This window comes from Watersipora subatra, unplaced genomic scaffold (genome assembly GCF_963576615.1).
Source record: "Watersipora subatra unplaced genomic scaffold, tzWatSuba1.1 SCAFFOLD_35, whole genome shotgun sequence".
In the NCBI taxonomy this organism is placed as follows: domain Eukaryota; kingdom Metazoa; phylum Bryozoa; class Gymnolaemata; order Cheilostomatida; family Watersiporidae; genus Watersipora; species Watersipora subatra.
Genome location: NW_027045221.1, coordinates 848,591 through 861,099, shown reverse-complemented (window position 1 = coordinate 861,099; position 12,509 = coordinate 848,591). Strand labels below are relative to the sequence as shown.

At 30.2% G+C, this 12,509-nt stretch overlaps 6 non-coding genes across 6 annotated transcripts; all 6 read right to left on the bottom strand.

Annotated features, from left to right (window-relative positions):
- Positions 1 to 981: 981 nt before the first annotated feature.
- Positions 982 to 1,054, bottom strand: Trnaw-cca (transfer RNA tryptophan (anticodon CCA)). The gene has a single exon. It is a non-coding gene; the product is annotated as a tRNA-Trp (tRNA).
- A 3,215-nt stretch (positions 1,055 to 4,269) lies between these two features.
- Positions 4,270 to 4,342, bottom strand: Trnaw-cca (transfer RNA tryptophan (anticodon CCA)). Its single transcript has one exon. It is a non-coding gene; the product is annotated as a tRNA-Trp (tRNA).
- A 1,572-nt stretch (positions 4,343 to 5,914) lies between these two features.
- On the bottom strand, positions 5,915 to 5,987 carry Trnaw-cca (transfer RNA tryptophan (anticodon CCA)). Its single transcript has one exon. It is a non-coding gene; the product is annotated as a tRNA-Trp (tRNA).
- Positions 5,988 to 7,553: 1,566 nt separating this feature from the next.
- On the bottom strand, positions 7,554 to 7,626 carry Trnaw-cca (transfer RNA tryptophan (anticodon CCA)). Its single transcript has one exon. It is a non-coding gene; the product is annotated as a tRNA-Trp (tRNA).
- Positions 7,627 to 9,189: 1,563 nt separating this feature from the next.
- Positions 9,190 to 9,262, bottom strand: Trnaw-cca (transfer RNA tryptophan (anticodon CCA)). Its single transcript has one exon. It is a non-coding gene; the product is annotated as a tRNA-Trp (tRNA).
- Positions 9,263 to 10,835: 1,573 nt separating this feature from the next.
- Trnaw-cca (transfer RNA tryptophan (anticodon CCA)) lies at positions 10,836 to 10,908 on the bottom strand. Its single transcript has one exon. It is a non-coding gene; the product is annotated as a tRNA-Trp (tRNA).
- Positions 10,909 to 12,509: the final 1,601 nt, after the last annotated feature.

Below are 12,509 nucleotides of genomic sequence, written 5' to 3'. Positions count from 1 at the left end.
CGTATGCATTTCTTTGATGTATTTATAGGTATATATATCTTTGATGTATATGTATGTATATCCTTAATATCTTTGTGTAAGTGTATGCATATTGTTGATGAATCTATACACATGTATATGTAGCTTTAGTTTATAGTTGTAAATGTATGTATATGCGTGATGTATTTTTTATAAGTATATAATGTATATCCTTGATGTATTTATGTATATGTACATCGGTATATTATTGATGATGAACAGATCTTGGATGTTTTGAATCTTCAAGAGTTCACATTAGTGAAGACTTCAGTAAAGACTATAGCTACAATTCATACATAATCTAACACTCTTAAATTTCCTAAAATTAAATGTTGGATCTCTGTTTGATTCAACCAAGTGGCTTTAGGGCTCTGTGTATGACATTTTATCTCGTAACTTTGGTCTGTATAAATATTCTGGGTTTTTTCCAATAATCTAATCAGAGCGCAAGTTGAGTTCGTTTTAATCTGCAGTTCCTCTAAATATTCTGTGTTTTGAACAAAGTACAAGCCTTTTTATGTGACCACATTGACTTGTAATTTTTACAGTTATATTATCTCGAAAAACATTGTCTTTAAAATAAGTACCCATTACATAACTTTATTTGCTAGATTTTCAAAGATATAATTTTATTGAATACGTTCTCTCATAATTAAAAATAAAACGGCGTAGAGTGTACTTATAAATAGTGTCCTATTTATCTCACTTCAACTGAAGACTTTAATATTGATGGACATCTCGTTTAAAAATGACGTTCATAAACATGTATACCATTTTTATGTATCGATTTTTACTGTTAAAAATATTTGACAACGAGTCGGGCGTCTCTGAATTCACCAATCTTACACTCTCGGGTAAATAGCTGTATCTATTGCAAACCCAGCTTTGCTTTACTTTTGTTTGTATTCTCATTTACGAAATAAGTCAAAATTAGTTCATTTGAGTTGGATGTCAAAAAAATAATGACCCCGACGTGACTTGAACACGCAACCTTCTGATCTGGAGTCAGACGCGCTACCAATTGCACCACAGAATCAAGATACAGGTGTATTAGCCAGATGACGGAACCAAATATATTCCACTTTTAGTCATAAAAATAAAAACACAAAACAATGGACTACATTTGGGTTAAGATAACGATAAAAATATAACACTTGACTTAAGAGATGCTTTTAATATAGCTGATAGTTGTGTCAAAATAGATAAATGACTACAATAAGTCTGAACTCTTACACAAAATGTGAATAGAGCTACACGTTTGTAGAGAGTGTTGAGTGAAGTTTTGGGAACATTACTTTTCAAGTATAATAAACTAAAATATTAATGATTATTCATAGCTTTATTTTTTCACATATGATTGCCATAGATGGACTTCATTTTGTTTATGGTTCAACTTGTTCTAAACAGCACTGCCTGGTGTAAATAAAGTTGATATCTAATTGTCTATCTATCTATACAAAATATAAACCTATCAATGATGTTCGTTAGCATCTCTTAACACTCTCAAATATCCTTGAAGTACCTATGTGTATGTATGTGTATATGGATATGTATGTGTATCCCTGAAATATATATGTATATTCTTGATGTATGTATGGGTATGTATGTATATCCTTGATGTATGTATACGTATGCATTTCTTTGATGTATTTATAGGTATATATATCTTTGATGTATATGTATGTATATCCTTAATATCTTTGTGTAAGTGTATGCATATTGTTGATGAATCTATACACATGTATATGTAGCTTTAGTTTATAGTTGTAAATGTATGTATATGCGTGATGTATTTTTGTATAAGTATATAATGTATATCCTTGATGTATTTATGTATATGTACATCGGTATATTATTGATGATGAACAGATCTTGGATGTTTTGAATCTTCAAGAGTTCACATTAGTGAAGACTTCAGTAAAGACTATAGCTACAATTCATACATAATCTAACACTCTTAAACTTCCTAAAATTAAATGTTGGATCTCTGTTTAATTCAAGCAAGTGGCTTTAAGGCTCTGTGTATGACACTTTATCTCGTAATTTTGGTCTGTATTAATACTCTGGTTTTTCCAATAATCTAATCAGAGCGCAAGTTGAGTTCGTTTTAATCTGCAGTTCCTCTAGATATTCTCTGTTTTAAACAAAGTACAAGCCTTTTTATGTGACCACATTGACTTGTAATTTTTACATTTATATTATATCCAATGACATTGTCTTTAAAATAAGTACCCATTACATAACTTTATTTGCTAGTTTTTCAAATATATCTTTTTATTGAAGTTGTTCTCTCATATTTATAAAGAAAACGGCGTAGAGTGTACTTATAAATAGTGTCCTATTTATCTTACTTCAACTGAAGACTTTAATATTGATGGACAATTCATTTAAAAATGACGTTCATAAACATGTATACCAGTTTTATGTATCGATTTTTACTGTTAAAAGTATTTGAAAACGAGTCGGATGTCTCTGAATTCACCGATCTTACACTCTCAGGTAAATAGCTGTATCTATTGCAAACCCAGCTTTGCTTTACCTTTGTTTGTATTCTTATTTACGAAATAAGTTAAAATTAGTTCCTTTTAGTTGGATGTCAAAAAACTAATGACCCTGACGTGACTTGAACACGCAACCTTCTGATCTGGAGTCAGGCGCTACCAATTGCGCCACAGAATCAAGATACAGGTGAATTAGCCAGATGACGGAACGAAATATATTCCACTTCTAGTCATAAAAATAAAAACACAAAACAATGGACTACATTTAGGTTATGATAAAGATAGAAATATAACACTTGACTTAAGAGATGCTTTTAATATAGCTGATAGTTGTGTCAAAATAGATAAAAAACTACAATAGGTCTGAACTCTTACACTAAATGTGAATAGAGCTACACGTTTGTAGAGAGTGTTGAGTGAAGTTTTGTGAACATTACTTTTCAGGTATAATAAACTAAAATATTAATGATTATTCATAGCTTTATTTTCTCACATATGATTGCCATAGATGGACTTCATTTTGTTTATGGTTCAATTTGTTCTAAACAGCACTGCCTGGTGTAAATAAAGTTGATATCTAATTGTCTATCTATCTATACAAAATATAAACCTGTCGATGATGTTCGTTGGCATCTCTTAACACTCTCAAATATCCTTGAAGTACCTATGTGTATGTATGTGTATATGGATATGTATGTGTATCCCTGAAGTATATATGTATATCCTTGATGTATGTATGGGTATGTATGTATATCTTTGATGTATGTATACGTATGCATTTCTTTGATGTATTTATAGGTATATATATCTTTGATGTATATGTATGTATATCCTTAATATCTTTGTGTAAGTGTATGCATATTGTTGATGAATCTATACACATGTATATGTAGCTTTAGTTTATAGTTGTAAATGTATGTATATGCGTGATGTATTTTTTATAAGTATATAATGTATATCCTTGATGTATTTATGTATATGTACATCGGTATATTATTGATGATGAACAGATCTTGGATGTTTTGAATCTTCAAGAGTTCACATTAGTGAAGACTTCAGTAAAGACTATAGCTACAATTCATACATAATCTAACACTCTTAAATTTCCTAAAATTAAATGTTGGATCTCTGTTTGATTCAACCAAGTGGCTTTAGGGCTCTGTGTATGACATTTTATCTCGTAACTTTGGTCTGTATAAATACTCTGGGTTTTTCCAATAATCTAATCAGAGCGCAAGTTGAGTTCGTTTTAATCTGCAGTTCCTCTAAATATTCTGTGTTTTGAACAAAGTACAAGCCTTTTTATGTGACCACATTGACTTGTAATGTTTACATTTATATTATATCCAAAGACATTGTCTTTAAAATAAGTACCCATTACATAACTTTATTTGCTAGATTTTCAAAGATATAATTTTATTGAATATGTTCTCTCATAATTAAAAATAAAACGGCGTAGAGTGTACTTACAAATAGTGTCCTATTTATCTCACTTCAACTGAAGACTTTAATATTGATGGACATCTCGTTTAAAAATGACGTTCATAAACATGTATACCATTTTTATGTATCGATTTTTACTGTTAAAAATATTTGACAACGAGTCGGGCGTCTCTGAATTCACCAATCTTACACTCTCGGGTAAATAGCTGTATCTATTGCAAACCCAGCTTTGCTTTACTTTTGTTTGTATTCTCATTTACGAAATAAGTCAAAATTAGTTCATTTGAGTTGGATGTCAAAAAAATAATGACCCCGACGTGACTTGAACACGCAACCTTCTGATCTGGAGTCAGACGCGCTACCAATTGCACCACAGAATCAAGATACAGGTGTATTAGCCAGATGACGGAACCAAATATATTCCACTTTTAGTCATAAAAATAAAAACACAAAACAATGGACTACATTTATTTTATGATAAAGATAGAAATATAACACTTGACTTAAGAGATGCTTTTAATATAGCTGATAGTTGTGTCAAAATAGATAAATGACTACAATAAGTCTGAACTCTTACACAAAATGTGAATAGAGCTACACGTTTGTAAAGAGTGTTGATTGAAGTTTTGGGAACATTACTTTTCAAGTATAATAAACTAAAATATTAATGATTATTCATAGCTTTATTTTTTCACATATGATTGCCATAGATGGACTTCATTTTGTTTATGGTTCAACTTGTTCTAAACAGCACTGCCTGGTGTAAATAAAGTTGATATCTAATTGTCTATCTATCTATACAAAATATAAACTTATCAATGATGTTCGTTAGCATCTCTTAACACTCTCAAATATCCTTGAAGTACCTATGTGTATGTATGTGTATATGGATATGTATGTGTATCCCTGAAGTATATATGTATATCCTTGATGTATGTATGGGTATGTATGTATATCTTTGATGTATGTATACGTATGCATTTCTTTGATGTATTTATAGGTATATATATCTTTGATGTATATGTATGTATATCCTTAATATCTTTGTGTAAGTGTATGCATATTGTTGATGAATCTATACACATGTATATGTAGCTTTAGTTTATAGTTGTAAATGTATGTATATGCGTGATGTATTTTTTATAAGTATATAATGTATATCCTTGATGTATTTATGTATATGTACATCGGTATATTATTGATGATGAACAGATCTTGGATGTTTTGAATCTTCAAGAGTTCACATTAGTGAAGACTTCAGTAAAGACTATAGCTACAATTCATACATAATCTAACACTCTTAAATTTCCTAAAATTAAATTTTGGATCTCTGTTTGATTCAACCAAGTGGCTTTAGGGCTCTGTGTATGACATTTTATCTCGTAACTTTTGTCTGTATAAATACTCTGGGTTTTTCCAATAATCTAATCAGAGCACAAGTTGAGTTCGTTTTAATCTGCAGTTCCTCTAAATATTCTGTGTTTTGAACAAAGTACAAGCCTTTTTATGTGACCACATTGACTTGTAATGTTTACATTTATATTATATCCAAAGACATTGTCTTTAAAATAAGTACCCATTACATAACTTTATTTGCTAGATTTTCAAAGATATAATTTTATTGAATACGTTCTCTCATAATTAAAAATAAAACGGCGTAGAGTGTACTTATAAATAGTGTCCTATTTATCTCACTTCAACTGAAGACTTTAATATTGATGGACATCTCGTTTAAAAATGACGTTCATAAACATGTATACCATTTTTATGTATCGATTTTTACTGTTAAAAATATTTGACAACGAGTCGGGCGTCTCTGAATTCACCAATCTTACACTCTCGGGTAAATAGCTGTATCTATTGCAAACCCAGCTTTGCTTTACTTTTGTTTGTATTCTCATTTACGAAATAAGTCAAAATTAGTTCATTTGAGTTGGATGTCAAAAAAATAATGACCCTGACGTGACTTGAACACGCAACCTTCTGATCTGGAGTCAGACGCGCTACCAATTGCACCACAGAATCAAGATACAGGTGTATTAGCCAGATGACGGAACGAAATATATTCCACTTTTAGTCATAAAAACCCAAAACTATGGACTACATTTGGGTTAAGATAAAGATAGAAATATAACACTTGACTTAAGAGATGCTTTTAATATAGCTGATAGTTGTGTCAAAATAGATAAATGACTACAATAGGTCTGAACTCTTACACAAAATGTGAATAGAGCTACACGTTTGTAGAGAGTGTTGAGTGAAGTTTTGTGAACATTACTTTTCAGGTATAATAAACTAAAATATTAATGATTACTCATAGCGTTATTTTCTCACATATGATTGCCATAGATGGACTTCATTTTGTTTATGGTTCAATTTGTTCTAAACAGCACTGCCTGATGTAAATAAAATTGATATCTAATTGTCTATCTATCTATACAAAATATAAACCTATCAATGATGTTCGTTAGCATCTCTTAACACTCTCAAATATCCTTGAAGTACCTTGTGTATGTATGTGTATATGGATATGTAGGTGTATCCCTGAAGTATATATGTATATTCTTGATGTATGTATGGGTATGTATGTATATCCTTGATGTATGTATATGTATGCATATCCTTAATGTATTTATAGGTATGTATATCTTTGATGTATATGTATGTATGTCCTTAATGTCTTTGCGTAAGTGTATGCATATTGTTGATGAATCTATACACATGTATATGTAGCTTTAGTTTATAGTTGTAAATGTATGTATATGCGTGATGTATTTTTGTATAAGTATATAATGTATATCCTTGATGTATTTATGTATATGTACATCGGTATATTCTTGATGATGAACAGATCTGGGATGTTTTGAATCTTCAAGAGTTCACATTAGTGAAGACTTCAGTAAAGACTATAGCTACAATTCAAACATAATCTGACACTCTTAAACCTCCTAAAATTAAATGTTGGATCTCTGTTTAATTCAAGCAAGTGGCTTTAAGGCTCTGTGTATGACATTTTATCTCGTAATTCTTGTCTGTATAAATACTCTGGTTTTTTCCAATAATCTAATCAGAGCGCAAGTTGAGTTCGTTTTAATCTGCAGTTCCTCTAAATATTCTGTGTTTTGAACAAAGTACAAGCCTTTTTATGTGACCACATTGACTTGTAATTTTTACATTTATATCATCTCTAAAGACATTGTCTTTAAAATAAGTACCCATTACATAACTTTATTTGCTAGATTTTCAAAGATATAATTTTATTGAATACGTTCTCTAATAATTAAAAATAAAACGGCGTAGAGTGTACTTATAAATAGTGTCCTATTTATCTCACTTCAACTGAAGACTTTAATATTGATGGACATCTCGTTTAAAAATGACGTTCATAAACATGTATACCATTTTTATGTATCGATTTTTACTGTTAAAAATATTTGACAACGAGTCGGATGTCTCTGAATTGACCAATCCTACACCCTCAGGTAAATAGCTGTATCTATTGCAAACCCAGCTTTGCTTTACTTTTGTTTGTATTCTCATTTACGAATTAAGTCAAAATTAGTTCATTTCAGTTGGATGTCAAAAAAATAATGACCCTGACGTGACTTGAACACGCAACCTTCTGATCTGGAGTCAGACGCGCTACCAATTGCACCACAGAATCAAGATACAGGTGTATTAGCCAGATGACGGAACGAAATATATTCCACTTTTAGTCATAAAAACACAAAACAATGGACTACATTTGGGTTAAGATAAAGATAGAAATATAACACTTGACTTAAGAGATGCTTTTAATATAGCTGATAGTTGTGTCAAAATAGATAAATGACTACAATAGGTCTGGACTCTTACACAAAATGTGAATAGAGCTACACGTTTGTAGAGAGTGTTGAGTGAAGTTTTGTGAACATTACTTTTCAGGTATAATAAACTAAAATATTAATGATTATTCATAGCTTTATTTTCTCACATATGATTGCCATAGATGGACTTCATTTTGTTTATGGTTTAACTTGTTCTAAACAACACTGCCTGGTGTAAATAAAGTTGATATCTAATTGTCTATCTATCTATACAAAATATAAACCTATCAATGATGTTCGTTAGCATCTCTTAACACTCTCAAATATCCTTGAAGTACCTTGTGTATGTATGTGTATATGGATATGTAGGTGTATCCCTGAAGTATATATGTATATCCTTGATGTATGTATGGGTATGTATGTATATCCTTGATGTATGTATAGCTATGCATATCCTTGATGTATTTATAGGTATGTATATCTTTGATGTATATGTATGTATGTCCTTAATGTCTTTGCGTAAGTGTATGCATATTCTTGATGAATCTATACACATGTATATGTAGCTTTAGTTTATAGTTGTAAATGTATGTATATGCGTGATGTATTTTTTATAAGTATATAATTTATATCCTTGATGTATTTATGTATATGTACATCGGTATATTATTGATGATGAACAGATCTTGGATGTTTTGAATCTTCAAGAGTTCACATTAGTGAAGACTTCAGTAAAGACTATAGCTACAATTCAAACATAATCTGACACACTTAAACTTCCTAAAATTAAATGTTGGATCTCTGTTTAATTCAAGCAAGTGGCTTTAAGGCTCTGTGTATGACATTTTATCTCGTAACTTTGGTCTGTATAAATACTCTGGGTTTTTCCAATAATCTAATCAGAGCGCAAGTTGAGTTCGTTTTAATCTGCAGTTCCTCTAGATATTCTGTGTTTTGAACAAAGTACAAGCTTTTTATGTGACCGCATTGACTTGTAATTTTTACATTTATATTATATCCAAAAAAATTGTCTTTAAAATAAGTACCCATTACATAACTTTATTTGCTAGATTTTCTAAGATATAATTTTATTGAATACGTTCTCTAATAATTAAAATAAAACGGCATAGAGTGTACTTATAAATAGTGCCCTATTCATCTTACTTCAACTGAAGACTTTATTATTGATGGACATCTCGTTAAAAAATGACGTTCAAAAACATGTATACCATTTTTATGTATCGATTTTCACTGTTAAAAATATTTGACAACCAGTCGGGCGTCTCTGAATTCACCAATCTTACACTCTCAGGTAAATAGCTGTATCTATTGCAAACCCAGCTTTGCTTTACTTTTGTTTGTATTCTCATTTACGAAATAAGTCAAAATTAGTTCATTTGAGTTGGATGTCAAAAAATTAATGACCCTGACGTGACTTGAACACGCAACCTTCTGATCTGGAGTCAGACGCGCTACCAATTGCGCCACAGAATCAAGATACAGGTGAATTAGCCAGATGATGGAACGAAATATATTCCACTTTTTGTAATAAAAATAAAAACACAAAACAATGGACTACATTAGGGTTATGATAAAGATAGAAATATAACACTTGACTTAAGAGATGCTTTTAATATAGCTGATAGTAGTGTCAAAATAGATAAATGACTACAATAGGTCTGTACTCATACACAAAATGTGAATAGAGCTACACGTTTGTAGAGAGTGTTGAGTGAAGTTTTGTGAACATAAGTTTTCAGATATAATAAACTAAAATATTAATGATTATTCATCGCTTTATTTTCACATATGCTTGCCATAGATGGACTTCATTTTGTTTATGGCTCAATTTGTTCTAAACAGCACTGCCTCGTGTAAATAAAGTTGATATTTAATTGTCTATCCATCTATACAAAATATAAACCTATCAATGATGTTCGTTAGCATCTCTTAACACTCTCAAATATCCTTGAAGTACCTATGTGTATGTATGTGTATATGGATATGTATGTGTATCCCTGAAGTATATATGTATATCCTTGATGTATGTATGGGTATGTATGTATATCCTTGATGTATGTATATATATGCATATCCTTGATGTATTTATAGGTTTGTATATCTTTTATGTATATGTATGTAAATCCTTAATGTCTTTGTGTAAATGTATGCATATTGTTGATGAATCTATACACATGTATATGTAGCTTTAGTTTATAGTTGTAAATGTATGTATATGCGTGATGTATTTTTGTATAAGTATATAATGTATAGTCTTGATGTATTTATGTATATGTACATCGGTATATTATTGATGATAATGAACAGATCTGGGATGTTTTGAATCTTCAAGAGTTCACATTAGTGAAGACTTCAGTAAAGACTGTAGCTACAATTCAAACATAATCTGAAACTCTTAAACTTCCTAAAATTAAATGTTGGATCTCTGTTTAATTCAAGCAAGTGGCTTTAAGGCTCTGTATATGACACTTGATCTCATAACTTTTGTCTGTAAAAATATTTTGGTTTTTCCAAATTATCTATTCAGCGCACAAGTCGAGTTTGTTTAAATTTGCAGTTCCTCTAGATATTCTGTTTTTTGAACAAAGTACAAGCTTTTTATGTGACCACATTGAATTGTATTTCTTGCATTTATATCATCTCTAAAGACATTGTCTTTAAAATAAGTACCCATTACATAACTTTATTTGCTGGATTTTCAAAGATATAATTTTATTGAATACGTTCTCTCATAATTAAAAATAAAACGGCGTAGAGTGTACTTACAAATAGTGTCCTATTTATCTCACTTCAACTGAAGACTTTAATATTGATGGACATCTCGTTTAAAAATGACGTTCATAAGCATGTATATCATTTTCATATATTGATTTTTACTGTTAAAAATATTTGACAACGAGTCGGATGTCTCTGAATTCACCAATTTTACACTCTCAGGTAAATAGCTGTATCTATTGCAAACCCAGCTTTGTTTTACTTTTGTTTGTATTCTCATTTACGAAATAAGTCAAAATTAGTTCATTTTAGTTGGATGTCAAAAAAGTAATGACCCTGTCGTGACTTGAACACGCAACCTTCTGATCTGGAGTCAGACGCGCTACCAATTGCGCCACAGAATCAAGATACAGGTGAATTAGCCAGATGACGGAACGAAATATATTCCACTTTTAGTCATAAAAATAAAAACACAAAACATCGGACTACATTTAGGTTATGATAAAGATAGAAATATAACACTTGACTTAAGAGATGCTTTTAATATAGCTGATAGCTGTGTCAAAATAGATAAATGACTACAATAAGTCTGAACTCTTACACAAAATGTGAATAGAGCTACACGTTTGTAGAGAGTGTTGAGTGAAGTTTTGGGAACATTACTTTTCAAGTATAATAAACTAAAATATTAATGATTATTCATACCTTTATTTTTTCACATATGATTGCCATAGATGGACTTCATTTTGTTTATGGTTCAACTTGTTCTAAACAGCACTGCCTGGTGTAAATAAAGTTGATATCTAATTCTCTATCTATCTATACAAAATATAAACTTATCAATGATGTTCGTTAGCATCTCTTAACACTCTCAAATATCCTTGAAGTACCTATGTGTATGTATGTGTATATGGATATGTATGTGTATCCCGGAAGTATATATGTATATCCTTGATGTATGTATGGGTATGTATGTATATCCTTGATGTATGTATACGTATGCATTTCTTTGATGTATTTATAGGTATATATATCTTTGATGTATATGTATGTATATCCTTAATATCTTTGTGTAAGTGTATGCATATTGTTGATGAATCTATACACATGTATATGTAGCTTTAGTTTATAGTTGTAAATGTATGTATATGCGTGATGTATTTTTTATGAGTATATAATGTATATCCTTGATGTATTTATGTATATGTACATCGGTATATTATTGATGATGAACAGATCTTGGATGTTTTGAATCTTCAAGAGTTCACAATAGTGAAGACTTCAGTAAAGACTATAGCTACAATTCATACATAATCTAACACTCTTAAATTTCCTAAAATTAAATGTTGGATCTCTGTTTGATTCAACCAAGTGGCTTTAGGGCTCTGTGTATGACATTTTATCTCGTAACTTTGGTCTGTATAAATACTCTGGGTTTTTCCAATAATCTAATCAGAGCACAAGTTGAGTTCGTTTTAATCTGCAGTTCCTCTAGATATTCTCTGTTTTGAACAAAGTACAAGCCTTTTTATGTGACCACATTGACTTGTAATTTTTACATTTATATTATATCCAAAGACATTGTCTTTAAAATAAGTACCCATTACATAACTTTATTTGCTAGATTTTCAAAGATATTATTTTATTGAAAGTTTTCTCTCATATTTTAAAAATAAAACAACATAGAGTGTACTTATAAATAGAGTCCTATTTATCTTACTTCATCTGAAGACTTTAATATTGATGGACATCTCGTTTAAAAATGACGTTCATAAGCATGTATATCATTTTCATATATCGATTTTTACTGTTAAAAATATGTTACAACATGTCGGGTGTCTCTGAATTCACCAATCCTACACCCTCAGGTAAATAGCTGTATCTATTGCAAACCCAGCTTTGCTTTACTTTTGTTTGTATTCTCATTTACGAAATAAATCAAAATTAGTTCATTTTAGTTAGATGTCAAAAAAATAATGACCCGGGCATGAACACACAACCTTCT